Genomic DNA, 17,875 nt, shown 5'->3' on the forward strand with positions numbered 1-17,875 from the left:
TTATAACCAATGTCGTTATATTCACTTGGGGAAGCTCCCGAGAAATTGGCCTACACACCATCACCTTCTTATCACAATGCATCCTAGAGCATAAATATAATAGTGTACAGAGAGACGATACACCAAAAAGGGATAATTATGTTTAAAGATGCATAAATAATATTAATCATTTTAGTTTTTAATCTTATACATACATATTTATATTATTGCATTTCATCTGAAGTCGGAATGAGCATCAAAGAGATAAGGCTTCGGAAATGAGAGTCGAGAGTCATCAAATTAAGTCCGATAGATAAGCGGCTGACCAGTCGACTTTTATGTTATGGGAGTACCAAAGACCCTGCAGCCAACCAAACAAAGTACGCCAATAAAATTTAGAGGTATAGCATCTGAAACATTACATCGTAACAGGGGGTTTCAATATCAGGCGATACCTTGTACTGTTTGCCGTTTAAATTTGGTTTTTGTACCGCCTAATTTTGGCTAAAATTTGAATTCAAGGCATAGCTTCGGAAAAGCACAAATACATGTAAATATATGATTATATTCACAGACCTTTATATGTGTCTACGAGATTAATTATATGTATTACAGGCCTCAAAATGACATTTGGAACTATTTGGTTGTTCGTGCAGGTATTATTTGGTAGTTACTTCAGGTGTTGTTTGGTAGGTAGTCAGTGGTTTGTGGTAGTTCCGGAATTGTTTGGTAAGTAGTTTGGTGTTGCTTGATAGTTAGTCCAGGAGTTGATTGGTAGTAAGTTATGTAGTGTTGGTATTTAGTTCAGGTGATAATTGATAGTAAGTTAGGTATTTTTGATAATTAGTTCAGGTGATAATTGATAGCAACTTAGTTGATTTTGGGTAGTAAGTTCAGGTGTTGATAGATGGAAAGTTAGGTATTTTTGGAAGTAAGTTCAGGTTGTTGATTGGAAGTAACTTAGATATTTTTGATAGTCAGTTCAAAGGTTAATAGATGGAAAGTGAGGTATGTTGGTAGTTAGTTCAGGTGATAATTGGTAGTAAGTGAGGTATGTTAAGTAGTTAGTTCGGATGTGTTGATAAATGGAGAGTTAGGTATTTCTGGAAGTAAGTTCGGATGTTGATTGGTAAGAAACTTAGATATTTTTGGTAGTAAATTCAGGTGTTGAGAGATGGAAAGTTAGGTATTTCTGGAAGTAAGTTCGGGTGTTCATAGATTGAAAGTTAGGTATTTTTGGTAGTAAGTTCAGGTGTTGAGAGATGGAAAGTGAGGTATTTCTGGAAGTACATATGTATATTCGGGTGTTCATAGATTGAAAGTTAAGGTATTTTTGTAGTAAGTTCAGGTGATAGTTGGTAGTAATTTAGGTATTTTTGGTAGTTAGTTCAGGGGTTGATTGGTAAATAGTTTAGGTGTTGATTGTTAGGTAGCTCAGGCGTTGATTGGTAGAAAGTTCAAGTGAAGGGTGTTTCGTGCACAAATTGTTTGCTAGCTAAAGGAGAACAAAACCAGTAATATCCAATAATGTGTTAGGCTTGTTTGGTTTCTTTCATATATTTTTGCACAACCGTCCTACGTTTTAAATCTAGCATTGTGTTATTATTAAAGTAACATTGGTTTTGATTTTTGTCTATTGGAGGAGAGATTTGATTCTTAACCTCCATAAATCTAGTAGTGTTCGCGATAACTTAAAAGGAGTCGGGTCACCCGCCTTACCATAAAGTCCAAAGTTGACATTTTAAGAGGTTGATAAACTAGAGAAGGTACTTGATTTCTAACGGGTACACTGATAATATAAATGTCATCACGAGTTTGACAGATAACAAATATGTGTCAGTCACATGAAGACGGTCAGAACATGATAATCGGCACGTAGGCTTTCAAACCACAGTAAATATGTCGATTTTGAAGGTCAAATGACGTCAATCAATACCGATAAAGAAAAATATATACTGAACAATAATTTATTCTTGTGCATATTTATCAATCTTCAAAGATCGCAATTTCACAGAGGATTGGTATTTCAAACCCATTCCTCTTCCTTTGATAAATACATTATTACACTTTCAGGAATGTTATTAATATAACTTCTTAAAGTTTACTTTGTTTGAAACATTTAAGGATGATGAATGAAACTTAGTAAGTATTTTCTCGAACAGTGAAAATACAGTCTTTACATACATACAGAAGTTAACGGAATTATCTGAAAGCAAAAAGACTGTAACACGCATATACAAATTTAGAGTCACTGTTTCTGTGAGTGATGGGCATCATTAAAGGTGGTGATCAAATTATGTAATATTCATTTCATGTTTACGATTTCAAAAAAACCTTGAAGTATAAATGAAGAAATACATCTTTAACGTCACATTCAATATTAAAAAATGCCTACCTTTCCCTGATATAACTTTTCTGTAAATCGATCTTGTTCAATGCTAGTTCTGAACGTGAATGTCTGCGTTCTCTTCCAAACCTATCAGATGAGACGCCCCCACACAAATGAACAGCCGCCCGTTGCACAGGTAGATAACTGATATATACCTGATCACATGAATGACGGATGCGCTCATCACGTGGGCATTGGCCATGGGTATATGTGTATCACGGGTTTTGAGATATAGCAAGCATGTGACTGTTATCTGTAGTTTCTTAGGTACTGGATGATCGGCACATATATATGATTAAACTATCGATACCCGAAAACAGACCAAGACAAGCAGGTGACGGATTTCGTTTCAGGTGTTTTCGTTACTGAGCCCAAAACGAATGTTCCAACTCTACCTGATTATGACATACCTTTGATTCTAAAAAAACTGAAGAGAAGAAACTTTAAATATATTGAACATTTGCAATGCATCGATGGACTGGACAATATACATGCAAGATTATCAAAAAATTACCTGATGTGATAAAAAACCACAATTATGCGGAATTGTCAAGGCTTTGTTTACAAATGGGAAATCTCCGAACACTTGGAAAGAAGACAAAATAATAACAGTTATCATATAAGAAAGGAGGCCAAATGACAGTAATCTATAAGACAGAATGCTAAATAACAGTAATCTATAAGAAAGGGTGCCAAAATAACAGTACCCTATAAGAAAGGATCCCAAATAACAGTAATCTATAAGAAAGGATGCTAAATAACAGTAATCTTATAAGAAAGGAGGCTAAATAACAGTAATCTATAAGAAAGGATGCTAAATAACAGTATTTGTATAAGAAATGAGGCCAAATAACAGTATTGTATAAGAAAGGATGCTAAATAACAGTAATCTATAAGAAATGATGCTAAATAACAGTAAATCTATAAGAAATGATGCCAAATAACAGTAATCTATAAGAAAGGATGCTAAATAAACAGTAATCTATAAGAAATGATGCTAAATAACAGTAATCTATCAGAAAGGATGCTAAATAAACAGTAATCTATAAGAAAAGATGCTAAATAACAGTAATCTATAAGAAAAGATGCTAAATACAGTAATCTATAAGAAAAGATGCTAAATAACAGTAATCTATAAGAAAATGATGCTAAAATTAACAGTAATCTATAAGAAAAAGATGCTAAAAATAACAGTAATCTATCAGAAAGGATGCTAAATAACAGTAATCTATAAGAAAAGATGCTAAATAACAGTAATCTATCAGAAAGGATGCTAAATAACAGTAATTTATAAGAAAAGATGCTAAATAACAGTAATCTATAAGAAAAGATGCTAAAATAACAGTAATCTATAAGAAAAGATGCTAAATAACAGTAATCTATAAGAAAAGATGCTAAATAACAGTAATCTATAAGAAATGATGCTAAATAACAGTAATCTATAAGAAAGGAGGCTAAATAACAGTAATCTATAAGAAATGATGCTAAATAACAGTAATCTATCAGAAAGGATGCTAAATAACAGTAATCTATAAGAAAGGATGCTAAATAACAGTAATCTATAAGAAAGGATGCCAAATAACAGTAATCTATCAGAAAGGATGCTAAATAACAGTAATCTATAAGAAAGGAGGCTAAATAACAGTAATCTATAAGAAAAGGAGGCCAAATAACAGTAATCTATAAGAAAAGATGCTAAAACAACAGTAATCTATAAGAAATGATGCTAAATAACAGTAATCTATAAGAAAAGATGCTAAATAACAGTAATCTATCAGAAAGGATGCTAAATATAACAGTAATCTATAAGAAAAGATGCTACAATAACAGTATCTATCAGAAAGGATGCTAAATAACAGTAATCTATAAGAAAAGATGCTAAATAACAGTAATCTATAAGAAAAGATGCTAAATAACAGTAATCTATAAGGAAAAGATGCTAAATAACAGTAATCTATAAGAAATGATGCTCAATAACAGTAATCTATAAGAAAGGAGGCTAAATAACAGTAATCTATAAGAAATGATGCTAAATAACAGTAATCTATAAGAAATGATGCTAAATAACAGTAATCTATAAGAAAGGAGGCTAAATAACAGTAATCTATAAGAAATGATTGCTAAATAACAGTAATCTATCAGAAAGGATGCTAAATAACAGTAATCTATCAGAAAGGATGCTAAATAACAGTAAACTATAAGAAATGATGCTAAATAACAGTAATCTATAAGAAAGGATGCTAAATAACAGTAATCTATAAGAAATGATGCTAAATAACAGTAATCTATCAGAAAGGAGGCTAAATAATAGTAAATCTATCAGAAAGGATGCTAAATAACAGTAATCTATCAGAAAGGATGCTAAATAACAGTAATCTATAAGAAATGATGCTAAAATAACAGTAATCTATCAGAATGGATGCTAAATAAACAGTAATCTACAAAAAAGGAGGCCAAATAACCAGTAATTATAAGAAACGATGCCAAATAACAGTAATCTATAAGAAAGGATGCTAAATAACAGTAATATAAGAAAGGAGTGCTAATACAGTACTCTACAAGAAAAATGATGCTAAATAACAGTAATCTATCAGAACGGATGCTAAAATAACAGTAATCTTATAAGAAAAGAGGCAACATAACAGTAATCTATAAGAATTAGACGTTATCTTTAAGTTCATCAAAATTGATTTATCTTTATTGTCAATAATCATATTTGAATTCCATGTTAGTATTATTATATAATTAAAAATTAACAGATTTTACTGAGTATTAGACACAAAAGTTAAGGTTCGATCACAAGTACATGAACATGGTGATATATCCCCGTGTAGAGAGTGTGTGCGATGAAACCGTTTTATTCCATACTATAATAAACTGACTTTGAGTTTAGAATTATATAAGTTTTATAAGTAATTCTGAAGTAATCCCTAAATAACAGTAATCTATCAGAAAAGGATGCTAAATAACAGTAATCTATCAGAAAGGATGCTAAATGAACAGTAATCTATAAGAAATGATGCTAAATAACAGTAATCTATAAGAAAGGATGCTAAAATAACAGTAATCTATAAGAAATGATGCTAAATATAACAGTAATCTATCAGAAAGGAGGCTAAATAATACCATAATCTATTCAGAAAGGATGCTAAATCAACAGTAATCTATCAGAAAGGAAGGTCTAAAATAACAGTAATCTATAAGAAATGATTGCTAAATAACAGTAATTCTATCAGAAAGGATGCCTAAATAACAGTAATCTAAAAAAAAGGATGCTAAATAACAGTAATTCTATAGGAAATGATGCTAAATAACAGTAATCTATCAGAAAGGCGAGGCCAAATAACAGTTATCTAATGAGAAAGGATGCTAAATAACAGTTATCTATAAGAATAAAAACGGATGCAAATAACAATAATCTTTAAGAAAGGATGCGAAAATAACAGTAAATCTATAAGAAAGGGATGCTAAATAACAGTAATCTATCAGAAAGGAGGCCCAATAACTGTAATCTATAAGAAAACGGATGCCAAATAACAGTAATCTATAAGAAATGATGCCAAAATAACTGTAATCTATAAGAAAGGATGCCAAATAACAGTTATCTATAAGAAAGGATGCCAAAATAACAGTAATCTATAAGAAATGATGCTAAATAACTGTGATCCTATAAGAAAACGATGCCAAATAACTAGTTATCTATAAGAAAGGATGCCAAATAATCAGAGTTATCTATAAGAAAGGATGTAAATAACAGTAATCTACAAGAAACGATGCCAAATAACAGTAATCTATAAGAAAAGATTGCTAAATAACGAGTAATCAATCAGAAAAGGAGGCTAAATAACAGTAATCTATAAGAAATAGATGCTAAATAACAGTATATCTGATCACAAAAGGAGGCTAAATAACCGTAAACTGAATACAGAAAAGTGTGGAGGCCTAATAACAGATATCTATAAGAAAGGATGCTAAAATAACAGTAATCTAATAAGAAAGGAGGTCAAACAAAACAGTAAATCTAGTAGAAAAAAGGAATGCTAAATAACAGTAATCTATCAGAAAGGAGGCTAAATAACAGTAATCTTAACAAGAAAGGATGCTAAATAACAGTAAATCTACAAGAAAGGATGCTAAATAACAGTAATCATATAAGAAAATGATTGCTAAATTACAGTAATCTAACAAGAAAGGAGGCTAAATAACAGTAATCTATAAAGAAAGGAGGCTAAATAACAGCTAATATATCAGACAGAATGCTACATAACAGATTATCTATAAAGAAAAGATGCTAAATAACAGTAATCTATCAGAAAGGAGGCCCAATAACAGTAAAGACCACTATAAGAAAGGATGCTAAATAACAGTAATCTACAAGAAAGGAGGCCAAATAACAGTAATCTATAAGAAAACGATGCCAAATAACAGTAATCTATAAGAAAAAGGATGCTAAATAACAGTAATCTATAAGAAAGGATGCAAAATGTGTAATAGCCTTATATGGATTAACCAATGAAGCGTCGGGTCTTAAACGAGATTCGGAATTGGGGAAATCCCGCGATAAGCTTTTGATTGACCCCAGATTGATGCAGATCTGCGCTTGATGAGAGCGGGAAGGAAGTGATGGAGCAGTGTGGTGTTGACACAGACCTAGGCCTAATCGACGATGTGGTAAGTTAAGAACAGAGGCATGTCAAGCCTAGGAGACTATTTTATTCAATTAAAACGGATTAATAATATATGATTAATAAATGGACCCCGGCCGAAGTATGACTGTATGTTCACATAAGTAATTACAGTAATTCCAATGTAGTCAAACGTAGGTAAAATTTCATCTTTATGGTTATCACTTACCTTTCTTACATAATTTTTACGACAATATAGGCATATTTTGCACTTTGTAAGCTTTGTGTATGTTTTACTGTTAAATAAACATATAAATGGCATAAGGGAAGTAACACTTGGATGTATAAGTCTACTCTCGAGCGCACCTTTGTTTCATTTCGCACGCACATTTCGCAGATGAAAAATTTCCATACTAGAAAAATCAACATTTAATGACAATAAAACAGCTCTGATAGTCATGACATGATGACAATCATCCAATGCAATCAATCAATCAATGGGTTGAATTGTCGAAAGCCACTTCAGGCTGCTGTTGAAGATACAGTCGTGTGCCAAAAGCCTTCGTAATTTTTATTTTTTCCCTTTATATTCTATCTATTTTTACTTTTGTTCTTAGATATGTCCTGATATCATCAAGGCGCGGATTTTAATCAAATTTGACATACTTGTAGAAAATTATCTTCACTTTCAGCTTATAATATTTACATGATTTTCCTTCGTGCGCTTTTTGAGAAAACCGTATTTCATTATCACGTAAAACTTTTTCGTTGCCATTTTGGTAAAAACAAAGAAGGAAATGATGTCATAAGTTTAAGTGGTGCACAAAAAATTATATATTTTGAAAACGAAATATCGGAAAATTGTACAAATATTATGAGCTGAAAGAGTAGATAATTCTCTACAAGAATGCCAAAATTGATTAAAATCCGCCAATAGACGAGATCAGGAAAAATCAAAGAAAAATGCAAAAATACATAGAATATATAGGGAAAAAATGAAAATTACGAAGACTTTTGGCACGTTACTGTACATTAATATGAATTGAAGGCAAAGCCTCAGAAGAGCGCAGCTACGTGTAAAAGGTTATAACATCATAACTTTAGATTGTCTATATTTTTCTACGAGATTAACAATAATATATTTCACTGACATGCACATACTATCGATAGTAAGAAAGAATTCAAAATAATCCAAATGGAATATGACATGCACATACTATCGATAGTAAGAAAGAATTCAAAATAATCCAAATGGAATAGTTCAATATACTTCAATCTTGTTTTTATCAAATGCAGAGAAAACTTGGCAACATGACATGCTATCAAAAATATGCGCGAATCTGTGTCGTAATCGTTGGCGTCAGGTTTTGTGATGTCACTGCTGACGGTGCCGTGCGCTTGAGAACATACACAGTATATATTGGACCAGTACATTTATTGCGTTGTTCTTGTATATGTGTAAATCAAAACTACTTACAGTAATTTTAAAGCGTATACTGATAACACATTTAGTCTAGTACAGAAATTTCAAATCTCGTCGTGCTGATAACGAGAATTAAAACATGGCTGCCTACTTGGCGGCGCGAGACTTTTCCCGCAGGTCACAATTTCAAAGTCCAAGGGGTACTGGAATGTATTGGAATCTATATGCTCACTTACGTGTTATGTTTAGTAGAGCTTCGCTCTACGCAGCCTTTGGCCGCGCAGAGAGCTGCGCTCTTATTATAACTTTAATTATGTTAGTTTGTTAACATGGATGGATACTGAAGTACATTTCCATTTAGCCATGGGTTTACATTTGTTACAGGAGAGGAGAAAATGTAGCGGCCAGATCAGGATTCGAACCCGGGACCCTCAGAATACTAGCCGAGTGCTCTACCTGGTCACCGATGATCGACCAAGTCCAATCCCACTATACTCCTCCTCCTTTCTCGAAGTCTTCTTCCTCGAAGACATACGAGACCTTAAAACACCACCACTGTGGGCTATTTAAAATAGTTGGGTGCCAATTCTGTAACAGGAGAGGAGAAAATGTAGCGGTCAGACCGGGATTCGAACCCGGGTCCCCCAAAATACTAGCCGAATGCTCAACTGACTGAGCTACATTATGTACCTGGTCACCAATGAACGACCTAGTCCAATCTTGCTACACATTTATGAATACTAGGGTTGGATCAATATATCGATATACCGATACGTATCGATTTCAGAAGCGTATCAAATATCGAGACCCAAAAATGCTGTATATCGCTGTATCGTTTTAACAACTCAACCTACTGTTTTTATTATAGAAAGAGAAAATTCCAAACAAAAGTTATTCTTAAACATCATTCAAGTAAGAACATTTCAATCAAAAGGAAGTGTTTAAAGCATCTGTGTCACCTAGATTGATAAGAAATGTATTTTCATAGCTAAGAATACTAATTGACAGAAATAAATCAACACAGATGGTGAACCAAATCAAATGTTTGGTAGGTTTTTGCCAGGTTATAGAATGTTTTATCAAAATTGTCTTTTATCGTCACAATATTCAAAACACAATGTTCAACTGAATTTGAAAAAAGAGGCCCAGTTTATTATCAATACGTATCGTGTATTGTTTCAGTGTATTGTCAATACGTATCGTATCGTTTTAGACCTTCCAATACACAGCCCTAATGAATACAAATTAACCTGTGCACAGCCAAACTTTCCGCTATTAACAAAAAATAACCACAAATTATGAAGTTTTGTCAATGTACATACGTTTGGTACTTGCTGCAATAAATATAGTAGCAGGAGAGGAGAAAATGTATACTAGTGGGACCCAACAGTAGTCGTGAAGGAACAGTTAGTCTTGATCTGGAAAAAAAAAGAATCGTTTGCATATCATGAAATACACTGTTTCTACATAAACTAAACAACATCTGACATCATGAAATATTTGTCAGCAGCTCCAGACATTCAGAAATCTGGATGCAGAGTAGGATATGCACACAAACTAGTTCAGTCACGACTACTGGTTGGGTTCCAAGTAGCGGGTGTCCATATTTTGCCGTGGTCCAAATTTCACCATTTTATTATAACTACTGATATTTGGGTAACTATGACCTTACGTGATCAGCACGTATCATTAAGAAATAAGAATAATCTTTATAACGATATTCAAACAATAAAATTTCATTCTGCATCTGCAGTCAGACCTTTATTCCAGGACGTTTCTTAGGAAGGTGACAAAAAATGTTGTTAATTGTGTCCGATTCCGCATAATGTTGAATGAGTAGCTTTTTTAATAATCAGATAATAGTGCAAGAACATAAATTTCAAAAATATTAGGTTAATGTTTACATTAAAATCGTCTTTTATTTACCAAAAATGGCAAAATATGATATCTTGAATTGTGAGGAATTGGAACCCCATTCATACAAAAAAGATTTAGACTATTTATTAATTTGATCCCATTTCACAATGGAAAACCCATGTGATAAATTCCATAGCAATTGGTTATCACATATTTCTACACACTCCATTGTGTAAACACTTATGGAGCCTCCGATTGGTCAGCTCTTAAGCTCCGATTGGCTCTCAACTTTCACATTTTAAATAAATACTGTTTAACAGGTAGTTGCTTATTTAAAGTATTAAATAGTAGAATCTGAATATTGGCTCTATTTAGGCACTATATTTTATGGCGTAAAGATATATCACTACACATTGTATGGTGGTAAGTTAAATTCTCTGAATGAAGACGAGAAAATGGTCATCACGGTATAAATATAGACTAGAGTTAAAGTTATTGGATAAATAATTTCCTCGATGCGTGACTCGCTAAAGTTTGTGTCTTTTCAAAATTTGAAAATTAAGTAACGCAAATTTGATAAACATATGATAAAGAACAGTCACGCGTTGGGAAACCTCTATATTATATCTCTTATACAGACAATAAAAATGTGCTCTGTGAAAATCAAGTAAAAAATGGAGACATATGGACACCTGCAACTGCTATAGCGGCCAGACTGGGATTCAAACCCAGGACCTCGGACCACAGTAGCCGATGATGGACCCAGTCCAATCCCGCTACACTGTGAAATAGTTGACAACGTATCAACCTCATATTTTTAAAATTTGGTAATTACCACAAATTTACCAGTATATATAGTTTCAATAGATACCATAGGAAGATAGTCTAATACTTATATTTAAATTATTAACTCATTTTGGGGGTCTCTTCATTAACATAGTTTAAGCCAGACAAGGTAAACCGTGGTAATGACGATTTAATCCACAAGATGGAACAGCCATTTTGTAAACCGTGGTAATGACGATTTAATCCACAAGATGGAACAGCCATTTTGACAGTGATCAGTTGATGTAATCATGTCAACATTAGAGACATATCATAATGGTCACGTTTTAGGTGTCAGTTATATATACCCCCACAGACTTTTTTTTAAATCTGGTACACATACAGACTCGTGACATAAAGGGGAGTTCAGTAAACTTAGTATAGGGTTTTACAATGTCCAGTAAATGAAGTTATAAATTTTTGCAGCGGGAGGTATAAGTTAATTGTCCACTCTGGCGACAGTTCTTGTTTGAATAATGGATAGCCCATACACCTGTGTTCTAGGTTTTTCATTGACACCTCCATGTGAAATGAAAATCCATGATCACACCTAGGAATTTATATATGCATGTACACTTATTATTTTGTACATATTTGTGAAACATATAAATTGACTCATTCAGCAACAAAAATGGATCCAAGAATTACTTCAACTAAAGGTTTATTCTTGAAATTTATTCCAGTCAAATAGGAAATTGCAGCGTGTACATGTAGCGAACAGGCAAACTGTAGATCTAATGTACAGTATAGGCAGGGAAAGAAATATCCCAGGTCCGATTGGCCGAGACCAGTAAAATATGCTCCCGGGCTATATGAACTTGCCCGGTTTTAATGTTAATCAACCTGTTTTGGGTAAAATTAGATTGAAATCTTAAATTCAGGCAAGTGGTTTTCAAAATAACTTTCTTGCCTTTAATAGGTATAAGCTGTATATATGGTAGGCCTACCTTGTGAAGCTGTGGACTAGTATGACTTCACAAATCCACGTGATGGCCGGGCGCCTAGCTCATCATATCTGAACAGTAGTCGACACTACCCTTACATTACGACCAAGCTCGCGCTAAACGTTTCACGATTTGTTGGGTGGGAATTTTTCTATATATCTCTTAAAGCAATTTTCTGATGTATTATGAACAAAAATTTTGGCTGCACAAATCCTTTAATACAAGTTTTTTTGCTTCATTCTCGGACTTCTACTTTCATCTCCGTGTTAATCTACTATAGCTTGAATTGAGAAGATAAGCCAGGTCCATTTAAAAAAAAAACCCAAACAAATGGCATTTTTTCTCTATCAATAACTTGAGCAGAGAAATTAGTAGTTTTCTTCAGTCTGTTACAAAAGCTACTTACACTACACCAATACCATCATGGAAAAGTTTGAGCTTCTCATTTTACTTCTAGATAAAAATATTTGAAATAATTAATTCATCCCAAAAAAATTCTAGTAGGCACTATGCCATATATGGAATGAAGTACTGATTGCGTATGAACCAAAAGCAGAAGAAATTATTTAATATGTATTTCTGTGCTAGTTAGACACATCTATAGACGATCAAACATCAGTTTTTGCTCAAATGATGGTATCATTTATGCTCTAAATTTGGTTTTGAACTCCCTCTTGTTCCAAAATTATTTTTCTCGCATCATGCCATGTTTACCTTAAACAATTAAATACTTGCTCATCTTTAGTTTCTCTGTTTCAGAATAATACATTGTATTTGACAGTTCTGATCATCAATATCAGCAAAGCGATGGTTGTACATGTAAGCTTGAGGTGTAACATGTAACAATATGTAAACAAGGAGGTTCAAGCAGGAGATCCCAGAGGGATATTGAATTGGTGCCCATTAAAGAATGTTATAAATTGTCTCTGATAATGGAAAGAGGGATTTGTTCCAAGCTTTTCTCTTTTCCCTCTCACTTTCAAGTACTTAATGCACATATGGAAACTGAATTCCCATTTGTAAGCTTGTAAGATGCTAAACAGAAACAGCCATTTTAATTGTCAAATCTAATATTGTTAATGTCTGTTTGGAATTTTTCCAAAAAGAATATGTAGAATAACCAAGAAGAACCTACAAATTTAATTTAGGAAGCTGAAACTAGATAACGTATTGACTGTATTAATCAACCAAAATATAAGTTCCTATACCATCCCGAAAAAGCCTGGAGAATGTCTGTTAAGATTAAAGATGCTCCACCGCCGACAGAGCATAAATGTTACCCATTATTTGAACAATAACTGATGCATAATCATGTTGATATGTGTCTGTGTCTAACATGAAAATACATATAGAATATTACATTTTGTTTTTGGTTCATGCACACTCCGTACATAATGTACATCATTCCATATATATACGTCATAGTGACATGGATTTGTTTTTTTCAGGGTGCAATTAATTCAAGTCGGCTTTCGTCTGTGGTCCAGAGTCAATCTGTCTGTCCATAAACAATTCTTGTTACTGCTATTTCTTAGAAAGTGCTGAAGGGACCATTCTCAAATTTCACATGTATGGTCATGATCGGCCTTTTTTTTCCATATTATATTATGATACTGGTCGGTTAACAGGATGGCCTACAGGACGCAACCTTGGATTTTGATAGTTGAAATTTAAAAAGCAGAAAAAAGATCCCTCTTTCCAGCGTCAGATATAGATCATTCTTTGATGGGTGTCAAGAGGGATCTCTTGTAAATATCTTTATCTTGAAGTCAAAAAAAAAAAAGAAGCTCAAACTTTTCAATAATGGTAATGGTGTAAATTATCGGTAAGTAACTTTTGTAACTGAAGAAAATACTAGAGATGCTACATCGCTGAAAAAAGTTAATGTAAATCATAAGACATAGAACCTCCTTCAAGGTCTGAATTCTTTAACCTTTGGTGTTTTTTATATTGCTTTCTAGATTTCCAAGACCATGAGATATAAGCTAATCTAGCTGACCAAGAATCTTGCATAGGATGAAGATATTTGCCTAAAATAAACACTTCCATGGAGAATATTTTTGCAACATTTCGGAATTCGCACCTGGATAACTATCACACTGGTATGTACACAACATGAAATTGTTTGTCTTTGCGGATATAACAGAGTTCATTGTCCTTTTGGGTAGGCTTTGATTGTGACATACCATATTTTCTCTGAGAAACATAATTGATGCACAAATGCATTACATAACAATGAATTTTTATACATGCATGTTCAGATATCTGTATGTATATATATATATATATATATAACTATGTTTCATGCATATATGAAATAGCCATAGTATATTTTGAGAAAGGATTATTAAGACACACGTATTGTCACTCAAATGTGCACTCTACTTAAATTTCTTGGATAATGTTGAAATTTCAAGATTGGTGTAAGAATTCATGTACGTGAATAGGTAAGTATTAAAGATGCTCCACTGCCAACAGATCATAAATGATACCCATCATTTGAACAATAACTGATTTATAATCAGTACTTAATTCCATATATAGGGTAATATTGCCATGTACTTTTTCCGGGATGCAATTAATTATATTTAGTATTTAATCTTGAAGTAAAATAAGAAGCTCAAACTTTTCAATGGTGGTAATGGTGTAAAGTAAGTATTGCATGACTTTTGTAACTAAAGAAAAAAATTATACTTTAATATTTGTCTGCTCTTTTTATGTTGAAAGGGAATATACCATTTGTCAGGGCTGGAGCATCTTTAACCGATATATATTCAATTGTAAGTCAGTTGGCCGATTGTAACATAATCTATAGAAGTATTGTGTTAAATTTTTTTTTTTTTAGTGCACCATTCTGTTAATTGTTGGTTATTCAAATTTCCTTTTGCAGTCTGTGACGTTAATTTTTTTCACTGCTACTCATTTGGACTAGTAAACCCCAAAATTTTACTAGTCCTACGATTTAAAGATGCTCCACCGCCGACGAATGGTATTTCTTCTCTATCAAAAACAGGAGCAGACGAAATAGTATTTTTCTTTAGTTGCAAAAGTTACTTACTTTACACCATTACCACCATTTAAAAGTTTGAGCTTCTTATTTTAAAAATATTTTAAAAATAATTTAATTGCATCCAGAAAAAATTCCGTGCTACTATGCCCTATATGGAATTAAGTACTGATTGTGCATTTAACAAAAGCAAAACACATTATTTTATATGCACTTTTGTGTTAATTAGACACGTAAAAACACGATTATACAACAGTTATTGCTCAAATGATGGGTATCGTTTATGCTCTGTCAGCGGACCGGTGGAGCATTTTTAATCACCAGTCCAAATTAAATATATACAGCCATTTTGCTTCAGCACATCAGTCATGATTAGTTTATGATTTTGGACTCAAATTCCAGTATAAAATGATGCATCTGGGCTGAAATAATTGGATACAGAATGCACTCAAAATGTATAGAAAAATGCAATTGACCACCGCTCTTGTAAATTTAGTATATTTACCAATTTTTATAACTTTGAAATGGTGAGCCACTAGACCTATCGGACTAGTTCATTACATTTGACACTTCGGAGGTAAAATTACTAGTTGTGGGCATCAGATTAGTGTTTAAAGTCACAGACTGCTTTTGTCTGTGATTGTGTAAAGACCTTGATGTGCATATTGCTTAGCTGAGTCAATTTAATAACAGGGTGGGGCTCCTTCAAACCTTCTGATCAAAATTTTTAAAAGATTTTATCAAGATTCAAAGAACACAAAATTCCAACTAAGTCTCTATGTATCTGAGTGTGTGTAGTGTTATATGGTACACATGACTGTGTTTACCAATAATGGTCCTTAATTGTAGAAATTCTAATTGCACAGTGCTTACATATATATATCTTTAACTATTAAAGATTTTTTTAGCCTAACAGTCATTTTCATACGATGGTGTGCATTTTGAAAAATTACCTTCAATATTGTTTACTATGAATATAAAACTTTAATTGTTGCAGTAGTTGTATGATTTAGTACTTATATGTATTCAACTCTTTATTGTAGACAATCATGCCAATAGAAGCATTACAGTGATACATTCGATTAAAGGATGCAGGATAAAGACTCACAAAGACTGCCTTTTAAAGGTACAATATTGTGCTCAATGTAGTATAGGTATAACTTAATTTGGAAATAATAATGATAGATAGCCATGAGCCATATTATTCATGTGCCTGTACTTTTCCCCATAATGATAAGTGAGATTTCTACCATTTTTGGTTGAAGGTTAGTCATATTTACATTAATATGACAGGGTCAACTCCAAATATTAAAGTGATGAAATGGGAATCTGTTTTGTATTTACGAATAAGACTTTATAGGTGAAGCCACAAAATCATGTATTGTACTTGCTTTAATGATACAGTAGAATTTACCATTGATTAGGTCAATTGACATATATACACTGATAGGACACTTTTGTTTGAGGAGTTTGTTTGTCCCATACAAATATTTAGGACATTTTTCATTTTCATTTCCATATTGGGACTTTTTTTTATTGTATACCATCAATATCTTGTCTCAGATTTACTTTGACAATAATGTACTATAGTTTGAATTTCCGAGGGGCGGTGGTGGCCAAGTGGCCAAATGTCTCAACATATTACCACAACCCCTCCATCTGGGCCGCAAGTTCAAATCCATGTGGGGTAGTTGCCAGGTACTGACTGTTGGTCAGTGGGTTTTCTCCGGGTAGTCCGGTTTTCCTCCACAAACAAACCTGGCACGTCCTTACATGACCCTGGACATTAAACTAACAAAATCCTAAACCTTTGAAATTCTGATGGTTGATGCCGCATAAAATATTCAAAAGATCATCTGAGCATAACGCTAACCTAAAACCATGATACTTTTGATGTTCTTATAGGATAAAGCAATGAGGAAACAACGTTTTGAAAGCAGGATGACAAGCAACCACTAGTAGATGTATAGAGTTTCATATTAAGATTTTTTTTTCCATTTTACCGACTTGCTTATCTGTACTGTTATGTATTTCATTAGACTGATTTTGATCTGAAGTGAAAAAAGACACCAAAAATGAGCAGATGTTATAATGTTGTACATAGAGTTTATATTAAGAATGTACTCCTCTGAGAAGTCAAAATTTTCTTGCATTAAACTTTTTTTTCTCATACAGATTTTTGGAAATAGGAGTTCATACTTAGAAGAAAATGGAAGAAAAAAACATATGTCCGTGTGCTTGTTTTTGAGCTATTGTCACTCAAAGATTCCTAATTGACAAAATATTGGATTTTATGGGAATTTTGTCGTTTTGACCATATACACCAGAGATTAATGCCTTAATTTCCTAATGAGATGTTGGATATGTATGGATGTTTGTAGAATTTATTTTCCAGTGGTATTCTTTAGAGATAGCAGTGATGATTAGTAAGACTCATATTTTTTCTCCGAATAACGACATATGCTACCCCTACCCCTTAATTTTGAGCAACAAAATGCACCATTTTCAGCCATTATTGCCAGATTTAACTTTTTTTTTAAAAGTTGTAGTATTAAACTTTTGGAAATATTTTGCATATCAATAGGGAAAAAGATTGCTCTTTCTAAATCAGGCAGAAAAGTGGGGATGTGTGTGCTTACTTTTTTGCCCCATTTCAATATCAGTTATTTTTCAATATTTTAGAGTAAAAATAAAAGTGCTAAGATTACCATTTAATGTTAACATTGAGTGACAAAAACGTATCATTTCACACAGTAATGCTTAAAGATGCTCCACCGCCGATAGAGCAAAAACGTTACTCGTCATTTGAACTTTAATTGGTGTTTG

At 32.8% G+C, this 17,875-nt stretch overlaps 1 long non-coding RNA gene across 3 annotated transcripts; it reads left to right on the plus strand.

Annotated features, from left to right (window-relative positions):
- Positions 1 to 6,854: 6,854 nt before the first annotated feature.
- On the plus strand, positions 6,855 to 17,865 carry LOC138312824 (uncharacterized). Of its 3 annotated transcripts, none has more exons than XR_011207056.1 (5): positions 6,855 to 7,039; positions 8,801 to 11,100; positions 14,004 to 14,144; positions 16,093 to 16,175; positions 17,225 to 17,865. It is a non-coding gene; the product is annotated as an uncharacterized lncRNA (long non-coding RNA). The 3 variants fall into 3 exon arrangements; XR_011207057.1 differs by lacking the exon at positions 17,225 to 17,865 and adding an exon at positions 12,018 to 12,181 and having other exon boundaries at positions 16,093 to 16,460; XR_011207055.1 differs by lacking the exon at positions 17,225 to 17,865 and having other exon boundaries at positions 16,093 to 16,457.
- The last annotated feature ends 10 nt before the right edge of the window (positions 17,866 to 17,875 follow it).

This window comes from Argopecten irradians, unplaced genomic scaffold, assembly GCF_041381155.1.
Source record: "Argopecten irradians isolate NY unplaced genomic scaffold, Ai_NY scaffold_0483, whole genome shotgun sequence".
In the NCBI taxonomy this organism is placed as follows: domain Eukaryota; kingdom Metazoa; phylum Mollusca; class Bivalvia; order Pectinida; family Pectinidae; genus Argopecten; species Argopecten irradians.